Source organism: Callospermophilus lateralis, chromosome 4, assembly GCF_048772815.1.
Source record: "Callospermophilus lateralis isolate mCalLat2 chromosome 4, mCalLat2.hap1, whole genome shotgun sequence".
NCBI classification, from domain to species: Eukaryota; Metazoa; Chordata; class Mammalia; order Rodentia; family Sciuridae; genus Callospermophilus; species Callospermophilus lateralis.
In genome coordinates, this window is record NC_135308.1 from 61810385 (window position 1) to 61831207 (window position 20823).

The 20823-nt window shown below is 40.7% G+C and overlaps 2 pseudogenes across 1 annotated transcript; one reads left to right on the plus strand and one right to left on the minus strand.

The window, feature by feature from the left end:
* The first annotated feature begins 13295 nt into the window (after positions 1–13295).
* LOC143398263 (ETS translocation variant 5 pseudogene) lies at positions 13296–14383 on the plus strand (annotated as a pseudogene).
* Positions 14384–16297: 1914 nt separating this feature from the next.
* On the minus strand, positions 16298–18786 carry LOC143396600 (cysteine sulfinic acid decarboxylase-like; annotated as a pseudogene). The gene is made up of 4 exons (XR_013155440.1): positions 18336–18786; positions 18130–18181; positions 17911–18000; positions 16298–16774 (listed from the first exon to the last, which is right to left on the minus strand). The product of XR_013155440.1 is annotated as a cysteine sulfinic acid decarboxylase-like (transcript).
* Between the last annotated feature and the right edge of the window lie 2037 nt (positions 18787–20823).

The window sequence follows — 20823 nt, forward strand, 5'->3', positions numbered from 1 at the left end:
ATAATTTAAAACTTAATTTTTTTTTCCTGGAAGTACCAGCCCCATATATTTACATTACAAAATTATTAAAGTGACTCTTGGAAATGAGATCAGCATGCCCAGAAGTTTGAAATGAATGTTATTTTCAAGGCAAATCTAGTTAGAGGGCCCGCACTCCAATTTTCCCAAGACTCCTTTAGATAGTATTTTTGCAAAGGCTCTGTGAATTTGCATCCCAGAATCTCCTTGCCTTTATTTCCATTCATGAAATGATGCAGAATGGGAATCATTTCATTTTTTATGACTGATGGATATCATAACTCATATTTGATGGCTGTCATCAAATATTAAAAATTGTGGAATATGACTCAATCTCTAATGAAGGCTAACATTGCTTTTTAAATCAAGGCCATATGTGTTCTCACTAGATAATTATGCCCCTGCAGGCCATCGACCAAAATAGTAACAAAGATCTGATCATGCCTTTCATTCCAGTGACCTCTGACTCCTCAATTATGTAGTATTTTTTTCCTGGTTGGCATTTAGATATGTAGTATAGCCACAATTCTTTTAGTTTAAAACTGAAAAGAAATTGAATGATTAGAAGCTTTTGGCAGCTATAAGATATTGCTTAATAGATTTGCCTTTGTATCACATAAGGAGATGCATATTAATACAGAAAAAATTCTGTCATCAAACATATCCATATATATATAAAACTTCCAGAAGTGGGAGATAACTTGTCTCTTTAGAAAACTTTCTAAACCCTAACCTATATTTTGTGAATGTCTCTATTAACTAAATTATAGTTCTAGGCTTTCACTGGGCCCAAATTGAATCTAATTTCATCTCCCAAAAAAGGTAACTTATGAATGGAGAGAATCCAAGAGAAAGAACATGCTTGAGGGAGTACAAGTTACATTTAAGAAATGAGATGAGGAGGGGAAATTAACGAGGAAGGAGAGGAGTGAAGAGAAAAGAGAGAGACAAAGACTTATGTATAAGAGAGTAAAAAAAAAAGTAACAGGAATTTATTTTTCTAAAATAATCTGTTTCCCAGAAAATACTCCTGTTGCTCATATAGATATACTTGGACATAATTTCAACTTTATGGTATATTAAGTAAGAAATATTAAACATATCAGAATTCAAAAGACATGAATGTTAACATTATGAGTGTAAAAAGCATCTCTGAGTTTTCAGAGATTTTTAGGTTTTGGAAGACAATTATTTGGAATCAGGACAGAATTCTTACTTTAACCTTCAACTGCAATACCCTTCCAGGTGACCTCTCTCAAAGCAGGTCTGTGAGAATGGGAGATGCTCATGATTCCTAACACCATAGCTTCTTGCTCACATAGCCAGTCATAACAGTGTTATGTCATGCCCTAAAGATCAAATTCCAGACTCTCAGTTTAAATCCACAGCACATCTGGAAACAGAAAGAAGGCTTGACCACATGCTAATATCAAGTTACATTCTTTTAGGTTCATGGATTCCTACAGGGCTGTGCACATTCACTCCACAATGGTGAATGGAAAAATTATAATTGAATCGGGATGTGAAAAATCCAAGGCCCTCTATTTTGTGTAACCGAGGAACTTTAGGAAGAGGTAATATTTGGCCTAGCTTAAGTTTAACCTTGTTACATATAAAGTAAGAATTATTGTTAAATAAAACTGGCCTTTTACAATCAATAGAAACCACTCTTTTCACTGTCTTTGATTTTTAAAAATTTTATGAAGACCTATAAGAGATATTTTAAATATTCTTCAAATGAATTAAAAGAACCTTGTCTATTACATAATTTAAAAAGTCAGAAGATTTTATATAAATTGTAATGAAAAGATAGTTCCCTTCCCTCACTCCTACCTGCTTTTGGGTTTTATCTTCCAGAATTTATATTAATGTTTTAAAATAATATGATTTTAAGACTACTAATTGAACTTGGGGTTTTAGTAATTATCAATTTCTCATAGTAAGGATGAAGAATCAGTAATACACCACTCCTCACTAACACATTTCCCTATTATCATCCTACAAATAGAATAAATATATTATACATATGATTAAATTAATACTCAACATTTATAGTGTTATGATGATTTAGCATTATTTGCATTTAAATTACTCATTTTCCTATGATTACCTTCCTTTCTTGACCACTTTTTATTTTCCTATAATTAATGATTGCATTAATTTTTTTTTGGAAAGCAATTTTTCTACCAAATCTCCAAAAGAACAGTGAACCTCTCAGTATGAACAAATATGCGAGGTGACCCACAAGTTCCACATTCTCTTTGAGACAGCCCTTCTGGATGCCCCCAAACCTCAGTTCCCATCAAGGCTGCCTGCTCTTCAGGCTTGCTGTATAGACTTTTGCTCAGCCAGGACACAGGGGCTCATTCCCATGGTTCCTGGAATTTCATTCATTTCTCTTTTCTATTGTATCCAGTAATGATTGAAAATATTTCATTATCCTTTACACTCCAGGTTTGCTTTCAGCAAACAATTCAAGGTGGAAAAGATATATTTACCATGGTATCTGTAGCACTTCTGAAACAGGCCTACAAGAAACTTGGCAATTGTTAGTTTAAAAAAAAAAATGAAAGGAACCAAAGTCCTATTACTGACTTGCCTTTGATTGCCTTTGCTAAAGCTTTAACTAAGTCTCAACATTACTTAATAACCATTCATCTTAGTTTCCTTAATACTGTAAATGAGGCCAGTCTTAGGATAAATTAAATTTTATTTCTTCCCTTATTAGAAGATAAGCATATATTTAAAAATAATAAAAATGAGATGTAAATGGTATAGCCCATTCTTCAAGTTGTCATTCATTTAGTCAAGCTGGAATCTCTATTAGTGCAAGATGTGTTACAGGCATGAATTCTTTCTCAGGGAATGACTTCTGGACCTAAACATGTCTCACGTATATACACTGCACCAATTTTAGTTGGTTCTCATTATCTTCCTTCTTAAAGTGTAGTCTTTAAGCTACTATGCATTGTGATTCTAATTACTATGAGACAAGTGTTTGTTCTCAAAAAAAAGCGTGTGCAGAAAATGTAGGTGAAATGTCTTCTCTCACTGCTGTGAATTAAGCAAACAAATAATTACAAATAATTGTCTTTTCTTAAAGATGTAAAAAATGTGAGAAAGCCTTTAATTGGTACACATGTAGCTCTTGAAGTAAAATACATGATAAAAAGATTTTTTAAGAGACTATGCCACAGGGTTTTCCATTTTTTGTTTCCTGTCCTTCTCAAGACATAGGGAATATTCTCTCAGAGAGATGTCTGCCCTGTGCCAGGGCTGAGAGTGACAGCAAGTCTGGAATCAGAAGCACAATAGGCTGACCTGGTCTTTCCTGTTGTCCCTTGACTGCTGCATGGGGACTATAAAGCAAGGTCAGTGAAACTCACAGTTCAAAAAGCAGCTCCTAAATAATACCAGAGGCTGAGTATCTCTTGAAAGCATACTCATTACCAGGCAAGCATGAAGAAGCCCTCTCCTGGAAATGGAGCAGGAACACACACCATTTTTCCCATTTGTGAAAAAATTCCAATTAGCACCAAGAGACACCAACACCAACAGAGTGGGCTAAATTCTCTTGTTAGGATAATTTCACCATGTGTTTATTTTATCAACAAGTTTTAACATAATACTGTCTAACCCAGACAATCAGATCCCCAGACCAATTAGAGACCCATAAAAATGTAAATTCCATTGCCCAAGTCTACCCTAAAACAGGTTCATTATTAATTTAGCAGATGCATGATAAAGATAAAGGGGCTATTCCACAAGTACTTTGGAGATTTTAAATGGAAAAGAAAGTAGAACTATATATAATTTATCCTGTGCACCTGGAAAACATAGCTTCTTGGACAGTAAAAACAGAATATTATTTTTGAATGCTGTGATAACTGAACCTGGTTGAGCTACAGCATGCATAAAATCCAATCACAAGCAATGTGACCATAGAAAAGGACAAAAGATGCAATTCCCCTCATGTTTACAAACTTGTTTATGAATTGGACCTGTAAATAATGTGAATTAACGATTAGAACTTCTTTAGGAAATCAGTGATTGGACTTCTACTTGGAAAACTCATAGCAATTAATATCACTATGTGCTCTGACATGATCAGATTGAAACTCTATTTTCTATGTTTCTATCTTCACGTATCCAGGTCTGCCTTACTGGGAGACTTAGCAAGGTTTTATTAGAGTTCTTCAGCAGAATTCAAAATACCTACAAGAGCAGACTTTAGGAAGGCATGAAGCCCTGGTCTCACTAGGGAAAACAGTCTGTACAGCTGACTTTTGATTTTGCAACTGTTAGAGTAAAGAGCAATATTTCTAGGGTCATTCTGAATGATACCTGGGCCACCCACATCTATTGACATAGCAGGAATAAAGCCAGATTGTCCAAAAAATGGGCAAGGTACAAAGTCCTCACGAGAACAAGAGGGAAGGACATGTTGCTGAAATCTGATGGGAGAACACACCATCAGGCATTTTCCTTGGCAGATGGACTCCCTCACTGAGACTGAACTCACCAGGTCATATTCTGTGATGTGAGCTGCACTGAGGCAGTCAGTGTACAGGTAAGTTCTCAAACTCTACCTCAATCAATGGTTATGCCTCCAGTTTAATGGGGATCATGTGTCAATGTCTGTAAAAACTGTTCAAGAAGCATCAAGTGGCAGAGGGGACAGGGATGCTGCTAAACATCCTAAAACTTCCAAGACAGTCCCATGATTGAAGGAATTATTGGGTCCCATTTGTCATTTGTGCTGGGGCTGAGACAACCTGACCCAAATTAAAGAAGGTTTCCTTTACTTATCTGATTTTACATCCCTCACCATCTCCTTTGTAACAGAAGCTCAGTTACTAAAAACAACTGGTAGGTATCAAACCCACTGCTAGACTCTGTTTGTTTTTTATTTTCTTCCTCTCTATGAAATTGACTTACACAAATGAGAGTAGAACAAATCAATAGCTCCTGCATAATCCCAGACAAGTGTATTATAGAATTGGGCAATAGGTAATCAAAACTCTAAATGATTAGGAAAATGTGATCACTGTGATTTTGCTTATTCTGTGACCTTCCTTCTATACCTCCCTTCTACAAAAAACCAAAAAAAAAAGATCTTCCAATATTTCTTCTTTCTAAATATTGTTTCCTCCTGTGTTTGCACCATCATTTTCCTTATTTGATTTCTGTGAGCGATGAATTATGCATCTCCTCTTGAGCACACCTCAGTGAGCCTAGAGGAGGGAGGCTACAATATAATCTGCTTTCATTGCCTTGATAAGGAGGGACAAACCGCAAACATAACTCTTCCCCTTTCTCCTTTCTATATGATTTTTGGTCTTCAATTTCTACATACATTACAATCTTATTGTATATGTCTTCTATTGTTAGCCAGCTCAGATCCTTTTGTGCAAGCAGGCAGGATATAAATTACAAATAAATAAATGCCACACAGAAGAACCGTTTACTACATGCATCATGTGCTATTTATAGCAGGTGTCAAATAGCCTCCATGAATGAACTGCCAGCAGTCAGTGTTGTTAAAATGATTTCTTACAACTAAGGGGCATTATCATGTTTTCCAAGCAGGCGAGGCAATGAGTTATTATAACTTCTGCTCAACTTCTTATTAAGAGCTGAACTGCCTCTGTGCTGGAACTGGTTTCCTCGGTAGGAAAGAGACCTGGGATGAGTGACAAGAAAAGAAGACAAACACTTGCTGGATTAAGAGGAAATGTGCATCCCTTTCAAAGTCAAAAGATTTTGTCATCCATGGGTATGCCGGGAAATAACGTCAGACATATAATTCTACAGAAGAAGTGCCAAACCCCAAAGGGGTTCAAAGTGAGACACAGAAACTGTGGAGGAGATGAACATGAGAGAAAGAGAATGGGGAACAGAGTCTCCCCAAAATGAAATTCATATTACGGGGTCAAAGGAAAAAAAAATATATGCAGGTTTCCACTGTGTGTGTGTATGTATGTGTGTGTGTATATATATATATATATATATATATATATATATATATATATATATATGCACATATGCATATATGCATATATATGTGCATATATACATATATGAATATATATGTATATATACATATAATACATGGAGAGAGAGAGAGAGAGAGAGAGAGAGAGAGAGATAGTGGATTTTTCTAAGTAGTTAAGTAGTTACCATTTGATTTATATAACTTTGTGGAAAAACCCAGAGGGAGAAAAATAACCATAAAAATTGTTTCCCTATTTACTTTACAATTGCTCAAAAAGTACCTCAAAATCAGTAGATACCATCACATGATCTGGTTATTTTCCCCCATAGCTGTATTTATAATTTTTTCAAAATGAAGTAACTTGTCTGTTTCTCTGAGCCTTGGAACTCAGTGTACTTCTAAATGTTCTTAATTCTATCAAATAGATCCTGTCAGGTCACCATAGGCCCAGGAAATGAATTTGCAGAGCTCTAACCAGAGCTATCTGCTCAGCCAGTAAGCCTTGCCGTGCAGATCTTTCTCCTTTGAGCACTCCCACAGGTAGACGTGCTTGACCCCATGTCTCTGTTCTTTAACCTTTGCTGCTCCTTTATGTCTTGACTTGCTTAGTTTACACTTTAACAGAACTAAAAATGTGCAAGTTTCCTGAGCATCTTGGAAAACGTGCCATGCTCACTTGCCTTGACTGAGGGTGAATTCTATGCGATTCTAGAAAAAATGTTTAAGAGCACATCACAGAATAGCCATCAATTCCATTGCACTTAGGATTTTATAAAGTGTTTTCCAAAGAATCCTCATTTTAAATTTTAACAGCCCCTTAGAGAGATAGATATTATCTGGACTGAGATTCACAAACCTTAAAATCACATAGGTCAGTCAGTGGCAGAGTTAAAATCAAATGCCAGTTCTTTTGTGCACGGTGTTGTTTTGACTACAAGACTTGTTTTCTTTTGTATAAATTCTAATGGATGACATGTTTGGTCAAGCTACTGGGTGGTGATTTGGCTTCTTGCCTAACTTCTACCTTTCACATGACCTTTCTGGGTTTTACTATCTTTGACTATTTCCACCTCCTGTGTAACTTGGGCTCTGTAACACCACATCCCCTGACTACACCTATTGCTCTGAGCCTCCATGGGACTGGAAGTTTGTATTTGACCCTGGAAACTACATGTCTAGTCATTTTGGTCAGACATTATAAGTGTACCTTATAATAGAAGATCCAAGCAGAAAAGAATTTTTCATCTCAGGGAACAAAAAGAAGCTGAAAGAAATTGCTTTGATATTAGACTGGAAGGTATATATGGCTCTAAAATTATTGGCTCTGGTGTAGAAAAGATTATTGCAAATCAGGAAACAATTGGACATGAAGGAACTACTCCCAGGGAGTGTTTTGAGTTTTAACAGGGCAGCAAGTTAACAAGCACAGGAGAATAAGCTTCTTACTGACTTACTTAAACACTGTGAAGCTGTAGTCACAACTTTCTACACATAGCATCATAACCTAAGCAAGAATAGGATTTCAAGAGGCACTGAGTATACCTGAGGGCTCCATTGTTTGTGGCTCTGCTGGAGGCAGGCAGAGAGCCTATGGAAGGGACTCCAAGTATATTGATATGGAAAGAACTGGGGTCGGCCTTCTATCTGTGGGTTCGACATCCACAGAGTCAATCATGGATTGAAACTCTTAAAAATAAAACTGCATCTGTATTTTACATCTCCCCAAACAATATAGTATAACAAGAATTTACATGGCATTTACACTGTATCATGTATTCTGAGTGATCCAGAGATGATTTAAATTTTATAGGAGGATGTGCATAGGTTCTATGAAAATATCCCATTATCACATACAAGGGGCTGGTGCATTCTCAGATTTTGGTATCCTTAGGGAAGTCCTAGAACAAATTCCCCACAAATACTGAGGGAAATGAAAATACCTGGGATCTAGATTACTGGAACTATAACCTTCTACCCAACAACCAACTTCTCTTCTGTAAGGAGGGAGCTGACTATTGAAGTTTGAGCCTAAAAGAGGTGATAACCCATAGAAAGGCTATTTGTAGAAAAGTGGGATGTCAAGGGTAGTTTGAATTAAGAAAGGGCCTCCAAAGAAACCACAGTCAGAGATGTGGTTTCTAAGGACGCTGGACCACATGTGTTTCTTGAGTCAACCCAGAATACTTGCTTGGGCCTATAAGGTGAAAACAGATGAGAAAAGTTCAAAGCTGCTGAGAGTCTGAGTAACAAGAGCAAGGTCAATGACTGACCTTGGATTGACTAGGTGCACTGTCCTGTGATGGACAGAAAAGAGGAATGAGTCCTGGCTTCAGGGATTGATCTTCAGAGCAGAGTCTCATTTCCCCCTTTACCTCTGAATAGAGCAAGACTCTTTTATTCCTTTAGAAAAGAGATGACCTGGACCAGAAGGCAATCAAATAGACTAGATGACAAATGAGACTGAAGCTTCAGGAATCCTAGGTCCCCTTCCTTAACCTTCATAGCCATGGTGATCATTGTGGTTGTAAAGCAGATTTCTATCCCATGTAATTAATTTAATGGAAGTAGCTCATCTTTTAGTTCCAGGTTATGGAGGGAATCAATCCCTTGTTAAAGAGAAGCATTTTCCAAATACTGCATGATTTCCTGAATCCTATCTTAAAATGTAGAAGCATGAATGGAAAAGGAGCCTGAATTTCACCCAGATAGGGAAAGAGACTCCTGTGCCCCTACATGAATGCAGATCCAATCACAGCAGGGTCATAAATTTGACACTGGCTTCGTGTCATATATGCAGATGTTCACAGTTCAGCTATAGCTGGTTGGTCTTAAGCGCAAGGAGACTCTGATTGCTCTGTGGGAATGCAGCAGATTTTTGTGCTTGAGAAGGGGAAGAATGGCAAAGCTTTTACCGGGAGCCTGATGGATAGCGGGGAACACAAGACACAGCTGAGTGCAAATGCCTATGTGGACCCCAGTTAGAAATTCATCTTGTCATTTGGGTTTTGGACAAATGATACAGTGGATTTATTTTCCTGGCAAATATAAAATCATACTAAATAACAAAATAAGTAGGTCAAAGTAAGGTTAAAACAGGCTTTGAAAAAAAAAGGGCAAGATGTGTGCAATGCAGATGACAAAGCTCTGTAAACACCTGTCAGTAATTTCTATACACAATCATTTATCAGGCTTAAGGATTATCATGGTAAATGTCCTCATACGACAGGTGAAGAAACTGAGTTCAGGATAGGCAATGTGTATTGCATAGAGCTATATGCAAGATTAGATTAAGATGCTAATTCATGTGCCCTGTTCAGACTACTTACTGCAGGAGTGAAAATCTCAGGCCTTTTTCCACTTCAATGAACTCTAATTCCCCTTGTCTATACATGTGCTGAAGTGACAAAGACAAATGGGGTTTGACACCTAAGAATGTGAGAAAACTGGGTCAACAACTTTATCACAGTGGACAGTGAAGCTGCCCCACAGTGCATGGTGCAACAGAAAGGAGTCAGAAGAGCTGTGTTGAGCTGTGTGACTTTGGACAAATTATTTGGCATCTCTGGAATTCATTTCACCCCCCACAAATGGAGCAAGCAGATCAAACTACTTCCTTCCACCTCAAACACTCTGTGTTTTTACAAAGTGGAGGCCACAGACCCACCAACCACAGAATCTGCTTTTATTCCCAAATGATGATCTCTGTGCCCAGAGACATCATTGTCTTATCTTGAAGCCTTGGAGCCCCCCACATGATGCCCTTGCAAGTCCAGCTTAAACTAAGAAGGAAGTTTGCAGCCTCCTAGAAGACATTTTTCCTATGCTAAGTTGCTGAGGTGGGCCTCAAACTTGTGATCCTAATGCCTCTGCCTCCTGAGTTGTAAGCCTTAATTTCTCAGATCAGACTGCTCAGAATATAAATGAGTGCCTAAAAATACCTGATAATATAGACTGGTCATACAAAGGAAGCAGGAAAAAAACAATGTGTTTCAATGGATAAAAGAGTGTTTATATGTGGTCCAAGTTGTTGCAATATAACTTTTGCCAACTAATTCTACTATCATAATCACATTTCCTATAAAAACTAGATAGAGGTCAGCATAAATACCCAGAGTTCATCTGTTTCCTGCGAAGCAATTTATTGAATTTATCTCATGGATTAATCAATTAAGGTTCAGAAAAATAAATGACCAAAGTAAGGTCTTTATCACATGTAAATATCCATGAATATTTTTCATGGTAATATAAAAAAGAGGTTGTCATGCAAGAAAGGATTATAAATGAATAGTTTTTAAAAAGGGGGGGGGAGATGAAAAAGCTGGCCACACAAATATTTTCTAAGTGGCTACTCTAGAAATCTCCAATTGCTATATCATTGAGCATGTCTCATACCATGACACGTTTTAAAGCCAGCTCCTCACAGTGTCTTTGATATCAAGATTTTCCTTCATCCCCTTCCTTCTTGCAGAATCTATAAAACTTATCTAGGATTATCTGCTGCCTACTAATTGACTATCCAATCATATCAAAAAACATTAATTTCAGAATACTTTTTAAAAGTCATTTGCTCGCTGAATTGTAAAGTTTTATGTCTCCATAATAAGGAAAATAGTAGAAATAAAAAGTGTAAAAACCACATACATTCTCTGATTCTAAAGTATACACGTCCACTTTTCCCATTAACATTTTTGAAAACAGATGGATGACATCTTAAAATTAAAAGGAGGATTTTATAAAGTCATATATAAAATAATGTTCTTACATAAATGGAATATAACTTCTCATTCCTCAGAAGTTTTGTATGATGTAGAATCACACTGCTCTTATAATCATATATGCACATAGGGTAATAATGTTTGATTCATTCTATTATCCTTCCTATACCCGTAACCTCTCCCCTCCCTTTACTCCCCTCTGTCTAATCCAAGGTACCCCCCTATTATGGATTAGCATATGCATATCAGAGAAACCTTTGGCCTTTGATTCTTTAGGATTGGCTTATTTTGTTTACAGTGATGTTCTCCAGCTCCATCCATTTCTCAGAGTAAGCCATAATTTCATTCTTTTCTATGGCTGAGTTATATGCCTTTGTGTAAATATATCACATTTTCTTTATCCATTAATCTATTGAAGGGCACTAAGGTTGGTTCCATAGTTTAGCTTTTGTGAATTGAGCTGCTATAAACATTGATGTAGCTGCATCACTGTAGTATGCTAATTTTAAATCCTTTGGGTATATATTAAGGAGTGGTATAGCTGGGTCAAATGTTGGTTCCATTCCAAGTTTTCTGAGGAATCTCCATACTGCTTTCCATAATGGTTGTACCAATCTGCAGTGTCACCAGCAATGTCTGAGTGTACCTTGTTCCCACATCCTCACAAACATTTACTGTTTCTTATATTCTTGATAATTGCCATTCTGACTGAAGGAAGATGAAATTTTAATTTTGGTATACATTTTTCTAATTGCTAGAGATGTTAAAACATTTTTTTATATAGTTGTTGACTGATTGTATTCTTCTTCCATGGAGTGTTGGTTGTACATGATGTAGAATCACGCTGGTCATGTAATTATATAAGCACATAGGGTAAAAATGTCTGATTCATTCTATTATCCTTATTTCACCCATGCCCCCTCCCTTCCCTTGACTCTCCTCTTTCTAATCCAAACAGGACTGCTGGGTTCTGTTCCTTAGCCATTTATTGATTGTGTTATTTGGGTTGGTTTTCTTTTTGGGTGTTGAGTTTTTTATATATTCTGGAGATTAATGCTCTATCTGAGGTGCATGTGGTAAAGATTTTCTCCCATTATGTAGGTTCTCTCTTCATGTTACTTATTGTTTCCTTTATTGAGGAAAAGGTTTAGTTTGAATCCATCCCATTTATTGATTCTTGATTTTACTTCTTTTGCATCAGAGTCTTATTAATGGAGTCAGTTCCTCAGCCAACATGGGACTACTTTTTCTTCTGTTACATCCAGGGTCTGTGTTCTAGTGCCTCAGTCTTTGGTGCACTTGAGTTGAGTTTGAAGCAGGGTGAGAGATAAAGGTTTAATTTCATTTTTCTACATATGGATTTCCAGTTTTCCCAGGCCCATTTGTTGAAGAGGCTATCTTTTTTTAAAAAAAATATATTTTTTAGTTGTAGTTGGACACAATGCCTTTGTTTTATTTATTTTTATGTGATGCTGAGGATCGAACCCAGGCCCTCGCATGTGCTAAGTGAGCGCTCTCCTGTTGAGCCACTGCCTCAGCCCCTGAAGAGGCTATCTTTTCTCCAATGAATGTCATGTGTATGAAGTAAGATTCCTTCCTACACAGGATCTAGCCAATGCAAATGTAGGTCAATTGGCAGAAGAACTTAAGAGGTTTGGAGTTACACCAAGAGTAAGAGTATGTGAAGCCACTCTAGACACTCTTCTTGTGGAGAAAGAAGGCATGCATGTGCTTGATTGGCTTTTACTGATATTGTACCACTCTCCAACCAGATATGGCTGTTTGATTGCTGTCTGTGGCATTGTGGGCCTTGGGAGAGCTCCAGTGCTGGTTGCTCTAGCATTAATTAAAAGTGAAGTGAAATATGAAGATGTAGCACCATCTCTAAGACAAAAGCAGTGTGGGGCTTTGAACAAAGCATCATCTGAAAATGCAGCTGTGCTTCAAAGATTCCAGTGGGTATAGAAAAAAAACTGCTGCATTGTAAGTGGTGGTACCTGATGCTACTGCTTTGGAAGTGGAACTTGAGATGGGACATAATTGGGTGTAGATATTAGCCAACGTGTTGGTGTGCTGGATGGATCTGATGGAACTTCCATTGGAGTCCTTTAAAGTGGTTTCACAAGGCCACAGGATGACAGAATTGCAGCATCTCTCTTTTGGTGATGATCAACCTACTTATATACTAAGCAAAAACTATTTGCTGTTTGGCAATTAAAATGTGTTATGCTTTGGGTGTGAGTTGTCCCCCAGAGCTCATGGGAGACAATGCAGGAATGCTCACAGTGAAGTGATTAGATTACGAGTTCTGTGACCTCACAGTTGACCTAAAAGACCCTGATGGCTTTGAGAGGGTTATTGGAGAGGACTAAGGTACTGGGTGGTAACTGCTAGCAGGTGATGTGAGTCAGCAGGACAGTGGTCCATGGGAGCACACCCTTATGGGTTATATTTTGTCCCCAAGAGCTTGCTCTGTCTCTCTGCATTTCTGCTGCCATGGGACAGAATAGCTTTCCTCCTTCATGGGCTTTGGCCATGAACTTCTGCCTTTGCTCAGCCCCAGAACAATGGTGCCAGCCGATCATGGACAGAAACCTCATCAAGGTCTTTTCCTCACCTGCAATGGGAGATTTCAGAGACAACTGTCTGAACCCTGCCAACCCTTCCCTCCGCAGTCGGGAGTTCCTGGAGATAATCGTCCCAGTTACCACCGACAAATGTCAGAACCTATTGTCCCTGCAGCTCCCCCACCCCCTCAGGGGTTCAAACAAGAATACCATGACCCATTCTATGAACATGGGGTCCCTGGAATGCCAGGTCCCTCAGCACATGGGTTCCAGTTACCAATGGGAATCAAGCAGGAGCCCGGGAATCATTCAGAAATGCCTAACTGCCAGTCATCCTACAGGAGAGGGGGATATTTCTCCAGCAGCCATGAAGGTTTTCATATGAAAAAGGTCCCCGGTTATATTTTGATGACACTTGCGTTGTGCCTGAGAGACTAGAAGGCAAAGTCAAGCAAGAGCCCACCACGTATTGGGAGGGCCCTCCTTACCAGAGGCGAGGCTCCCTTCAGCTGTGGCAGTTCCTGGTCACTCTTCTTGATGACCCAGCCAATGCTCACTTCATTGCCAGGACAGGCCGAGGCATGGAGTTTAAGCTGATAGAACCAGAGAAGGTTGCTCCGTGTTGGGGCATCCAGAAGAACCGGCCTGCCATGAACTATGACAAGCTTAGCCGTTCTCTACGCTACTACTATGCAAAGGGCATCATGCAGAAGGTCGCTGGGGAACGATATGTCTACAAATTTGTCTGTGACCCGGATGCCCTTTTTTCCATGGCCTTCCCGGACAATCAGCGTCCATTCCTGAAGGAAGAGTCTGAATGCCCCCTCAACGAGGAGGACACGCTGCCACTGACCCACTTTGAAGACAACCCTGCTTACCTCCTGGACATGGATCAATACAGCAGCCTCCCCTATGCTGAAGGCTTCGCTAACCAAGTTTCTGAGTGGCTGAGCAGCCAAACCCTAGAGCTGGCAGTTCCCATTCAGGCAGATGAGGGCAGTGGTTTTGTTTGTGTTCTTGGCTGTTCTAAAGCTTGCCATTTGAATATTATCTGGAGAGCCCAAGCCATCTCTGGATTTTCACACTGAAAGGCATATACCTTGGCTGGGGAGTGGAAACAGGCAGGGGCAGACAAACCACCAAAAGGTTGGTGCCTCTACTCGGATTCTGATGAGGTTTCTGGGAAGAGGATGTGGGAAGGGAGCCTCCTCACTACCATGGACAATATATGCAAAGCAATACCTTGTTCAGGTTAGTACCCTCAAAATGGGACCGAGTGTGTGACAATCTGCGTTGATCATGGACTACTAAATGTCTTTACATAGAAGGGCTCTGGTTTGCACAATTTATTAAAGAAACCACAAGCTCACAGAAAAGTAGGTAGACTGAGTTGGGGAGGCTCAGACCAATTAAAGGTTAAAAATATGTGTTGAAATTTGGAGAGTTCTTCTAGCTCAATCTGAAATACTTCCCCTTGGTTTAGAGAAAGGGGAGAATCAGTCCTGACAGCTGTTACCCACTCCATGGTTCTCAAATCATAAACCACTGCTACGCTTGGGAACCTTCCAGCCATGTGGTCACTAAATAGAGCAGGCCCCCTCTCTCTTCCCAGTCACATGGTTGAATGTGGATGGCTTTCATTTTAGGGGAAGGGCAATTAACAGTTTTAACAATATTTAGTTTTGCTTTGATTCGGGGGGTGGGAGGTTGTTTTGTTTTGGTGGTTGTTTTGGAAAAAAAAACAGTTTATGAACTGATTTTTGTAGTTTTGGTATTTAAAGCAAAAAAAAAAAAAACCTTTTGGTAACTGTGCACTGTGTCCCTTAGGCAGGGTTGTGCCGACTTATGAAAAGTTGCAGCTTGAGAGGGTGAGAGGGGCTTTGCTGGGGCTGTTCCTTAGCCATGTAAAAGTCCGCTCTATGGCCTGCTTTGTGCTTTCTGCACCAGACAACCTGATGGAACATTTGCACCTGAGTTGTACATTTTTGAAGTGTGCAGGGCAGCCTAGACACAAGCATAGATTCTATGTGTATAGCTCCCCGTGTTCACTAACATGCCCTCTCTGGGAAGCAGATGTACATATTACATGTCATGTCCATTTGAAACTTGGTCACCTGGTGGGAACCTTAGGGATTCTTTCCTGGGCATGACTAATAACCATTTCCATTTCATCCGTTTGTGGGTTATTTTTTTTCCTTTTTCTTTACATCTTGGGCTTTAAACCCTACATAACAGTTCAGTAGGGTCTGAGGCTTATAGGTGACACCGACAGGTAAAACAGTGCTAGCACTCTGGTTTCCTGCCACTCCTTTAAGTTTCTTCTAGTTGCTGTATTATATTGGGAAAGTTTAAAACAACTAAGTTAAAGCTGAGTGAAAGTTGAGCTCAAAGTAGAGGAAAGTCACTCTAGAAGGTGATGGCACATGCTTCCTGCTCCAGTGATGGAATTTTGTGCTCCCTGTGTCACTCAGAACATTAAGAAGAACTGTGCTGTTCCTCGTGTGTGGAGAAGGCAGTGCTGAGTCCGTGAGTGTGAGGCACATGCTTTGAGTTGCTTTTCAAAACATGGAATGTTTCATGATCCCCCTTATAACCAACAGCACATTTGTGAAGAGGTTTACAGGGATAAAGGTGCATTTTATAGATACGGAAAAATGAGATTTTCCTCTATGGGAAATTAGCCCACAAAGGTGTGGAGCTTATATCTTGGGTTGTAATTAGCATTGTACTCTAATCAAAGGACTCTTCTAAACCATATTTATAGCTTTCTAATCTACACATAGTCTATACTAGATTCATATTTTACCCACCAGCTGGCTAGAGATTTATTTGTTGTAAATGCTGTATAGATTTGTTTTTCCTTTCTTTTTTTAATATACTTGAAATTTTAATTTTATTATGTTCCTATGAATATTTATTACATAGTAAAAGGAGAAGGCACAAAAGTATAAAGGGGTCAATTTTAAAATTGCCTATTATCTCATCTCAGGGAAAACAAACTCTGGCATAGATCATTCATCAGCCTTTTCCTATGTCTTTCTGAACATTGCTCATTACTATATAGTCCTATATCCAGCTTTTTAAACATAACATTATATTATTTTTCTCAATTAATAAAAATTCTTTGTAAATATAATTTTAATGAAAGAATAACCTTGCATCCTATGGATATAGTTATTTAAACATTCTCCTAAGAGCTTAAGCCTACTTTGTTTCCTAGAGAGGCTCTTTTGAGAATGCAGGAGGCAACACAGAGAGACTCAGTGGGGTGAGGGGTGGCACTGAGGCCTCTAGAGGAAGAAGGCTCACAGGTCCTGGCCTAGCCGCTCCAGCTCATTGAGGAGGAAGTCTATATCAGCACAGGTCAGAGTGGGGTTGGCCACCACCATTTGGAAGAAGTTGCCATGGGTCCCATGGGGCTGGTAGCCGATCATCATGGAGCCTTCCTTTACCATGCTCTCCTTGAGCACAGGGGCTACCTATGGGAGCAGGTAGAGTCCAGGTGCAGCGTGGGGTCAGGTGAGAAGATGGGCCAGCTACCTGGACTACCCGGCTATCAGAGGTGTTTTTCCCTCCCACCCAGCCATCTTCTGGAATTACCTTCACTGCTTAGACCCTCACCTTGGCCCCACTTTACTTTTTCCATCACATCCAACTTGGTTGGCCTTCTCTACCTTCTGCTTTATTCCTCATTTCTCCTACCTACAAGATAGCTGGAGGACAGTCTCTTATGCTAAATCCTGACTTTTCTGATTTTCAACACTGCTTCAGTCTACCTTCAAACTTTAGTCATCCTGAATGTCTTCTTCTCCCCTTTCCTAATTCCTGTCTTTTTTATTTCCCAGGGATTACCCAAGGGTACTTTACCACTAAGCTACATCCTAGTCCTTTCGTACTTTTTATTTTTTAATTTGAGACAGAGTCTTGCTAAGCTGCTGAGGCTGGCCTCAAATTTGTGATCCTCTTGCTTCAGCCTCCAGAGACACCAATTATAAGTGTGTGCCACCACTCCTGGATCCTGTAATATCTGATCTGTGCCATGTGATCTAGCATGTAATTTACAAAACCACCTTGAAATATTGGCTTCAAACAGTAACTCTTGCTTTCCACAATAACAACTTCATGAGGGCAAGAAGATTCTTGTCCTTTCAGATCATCTGTAGCACCTAGTACTAACCCATTCTTAGGGACCAGACAGAACATACTTCCTTGCCTCTAGAAGGCATATCAAATTGGCCTTTCTGTGTTTCTCTGTCCCTGGCATCATTGAAAAGACTCTTCCTATTATTTCTACCTTATATTTCTGACCTGAGCCTGAGTACCCAGCACAGACCCTAGCACAGGGGTCTGTGTGCTGCACACTAACTTTTTTGGGTTCTCCTGTGATGATCCTTTCTGTCATCGTATTTCCCCAAAGCTTATCTTATTCCTATCCCCTTCTCCCCCAGCCCACCACAAAAAGGACAAGCTTGTGTTATCTTCCAGTTACCTAGCCCCTCAGGAGCAAGAGATCAATAGGGGGACCGCCCATATCAGGAATGGCCAGCAGGGGGCAGAAGTGCACCAGCTGCATCAGTTCCCTTAGTAGGGCTACCCAGAGCCAGAGAAAGCCTACCTGAGACAGCCTTTGGCTGTAATGTGGACTGGCCTGCTTCCCCGGCAAGCTGGGAGACAGGAACCAGAAGCACACGTTGACAAACTCAGGCTGAGGGGAATAAGGAAGGGGAAGGTATGAGCTGAGAAAGGAGGACCATTTTCCCTTTCACCGTCATTCTTCCTCCATGTGAGCTTGCTGCGTGGGATAGGCTGGATGCAAAAGAACATGGGATCACACCTCCATGACCAACTCAAACCCTTCCCTCTTTTTTATTTCCTCCACCAGGTACCTGGAAACAGAGGGTGACAAATTGCAGGTGGAGAGGGGAAGACAGCCATATAAACTGAAGAGAACCACAGAGACAGGGGGAGGAAAGTAATCCTGAGGGCAGAAATAGAGGAAGGGTAGACCCTGGGAGGGGACCTGGGATCCTCCTTGTCTACCGGGCAAGAGCAAAGGCCTGGTCGATACGCCGCTCCAGCCCTTGCCCACCCTGTGCTTTCCACATGAGCCACAGCTTCAGACAGTCTACACGGCAGCCACACTGCACCACCTTGTCACCCGTGTCCAGAGCCACATCATAGAACGAGTCCTGCTGGAAGAGGTAGCTGGCCTGGAATCCATGGCAGCGCTTGAGCAGGTTTGAGGTATCCTGGAGAAGAAGAGCAGAGCACTGCAGTCCTGCAGCTAGGAGCTTGTGGGGGTTCCAGGCCACGGAGTCAGCCATTCGCGTGTAACCACAGTCCGTGATTCTGGCACACATAGGCAATTGCATCCAGGGGGTCAAAGGCTCCCAACACAGTGGTGCCAGATGTGGCACTGACCAGGAACAGCACAGCACCCTCAGCTTCAGCCAGACTGATCTGCCTCTCCAAATCCTCAGGGATCATTTTCCCTCTCAGTCCCGGCGGGGACAGCAGCGGCTGCAGGGTTGGCACGGAGTGCTGGGGCCTGGAGGAGGCGCCATGTGGCTGGGGAGGCAGCGGGGAAGTCCTGCCTGGCAGGTAGGCGTACGCCCCGAGGTGCGCAGCATAGTCCAGGCAGATGGCAGCGCTTCAGCGGCTTGAAGTCCATGGGACGCCGCGCGGGAAGGGGAAGGGGAGGGGAGGAGGGGGCATGGCGAAAGGAAGGGGTCTGGGGGAGGGCCGCGCGCGCACCGCCCCCGCCAGCGCCTGCCGCCACGTCCCTGGTCCTGGAGACGAAGCTGTTTTTCCTTTCTTTACTTATCCTGGTTTGGGATTTTTTTTTAAAAAAAATACATTTATGCTGTTTTAGCAAGTATGAAAATAATCTTCTGTCGCCTGAGCTGCCCCTCTCCTGCTGTAATCACGTGGCCCGTGCTGTCGCAAGATATAGGATGACAGCATCATCATTGCATTCCCATTGGACTCATGCATCTCCTGGGTGGTTTTGTTTTGTTTTGCTTTCAGGGTTTTGAGGCGGGGAGGGGGGGGTTGTTTGTTTGCTTGCTTCTTTTCCAGAGTGTGGAAAGTCTACAGTGCAGAAAGGCTTTAACCTGCCAAATGATTTTAAATACTTCCCCCTGCGCAGAGCTGTATGCATCCTGCCAAGCTGCGTTATATTCTGTACTGGGTACAATAAAGAAGTTTGCTTTTCGTTTAAAATAAATAAATAAATATTCTTAACAAATGGAAAAAGGTAATTTTTTTGAAAAAATATTTTTTTTGATATAGTTCTCTTAAAGAATTGGGAATATAGAAATTCAATGTAAGTGTAAGAGAAGCATAAGAAGGTTTAAGTTCACATTTTTTTTCTTTTAAATTATTTTAAGTAACATTAAGGTAAATGTTTACATTCATTATAAAAATGTTGTTTAATTTTATGCAAATGATTTAACCCTGATTGCTGCAATGTTAATTGAACATTAAAAAATATTGTATACATTGAACAATAATATCTTGTTTGCCACCTATGTACAAATTCCATCTGTCCTCAGATCAGTCAGGCAAGATGACCTTTGAGAAACATCAGTCACAGTGTCTTTTGGAGTCACTACTCAGTCTTTCGACAAGAGAGCCAGGAACTCACCCAGTCTTCAAGATGTGTGCCAAATGCCTCCAATGATCTTCTCCATGAATGCTTGTGAAATATGCATGTGGAATAGGTGTGCAGAAATTCTGGAATAACAAAAATCCATCAGAGGAAACACATGATTTGGGGCAATACACATAGAACCTTGTTGGAAAGAATCTCTCCATCTTCCTTAGCGGGCAATTGGCCCTGTTCCTAGTCCCAGTTGCTGCAGCAGTTCAGGAGCCAACCCGTGGCAGACTGGCTGGAAGTGGCCCTGGCCCAATGGAGCAGGCCATGTTTTCACACACAGGCCCTTTCCTAGAGGAGCTTCATCTTCTTTTTCTCTTTAGCAAGCCTCCTGGGGAAATCACACATGGGCCAGATGTTCTGTCTGCATCGTTGCCACAGTCTGGGCTGCTGGACAAATTCAGACACAAGAGGTGCAAGGCCTTCTTGGGTGGAGACCTCTTCACCTCGTAGTCACAAGGGCTGAGGTCAGGGCCAGAGCACAATAGGAATCCTGACCCACTGAGGATGTGACTTCAGCTGGCAAGGCCAGATTGAAGCCTATGTGGAGTCCATTTGACCTGAATAATGGAGCTTGCTATATTCAGGGTCGGTGCCCTCTCCTGCAGCAGACCTCACAGGGGCTCCTGTCCCTGAGGCTGTTGGAAGTGTTGGAAGGGAAGTATTTTTACTGTAATACTCTGAGTTAGAAGGTGTGGAAATTGGAGTCATAAGAACCAAATTATTGCTATTAGAGGAGAACAAGTCTTTGACTTCCTTATTTTTAGGTTTTGGTTTCCTGGTTTGAATTCCATATTTTTTCATAGGAAGAGGTCAAGGCACTGCATGGAGTTTCTGATAGAGTCCACAGGCATTTCACGCAGGTTAGCC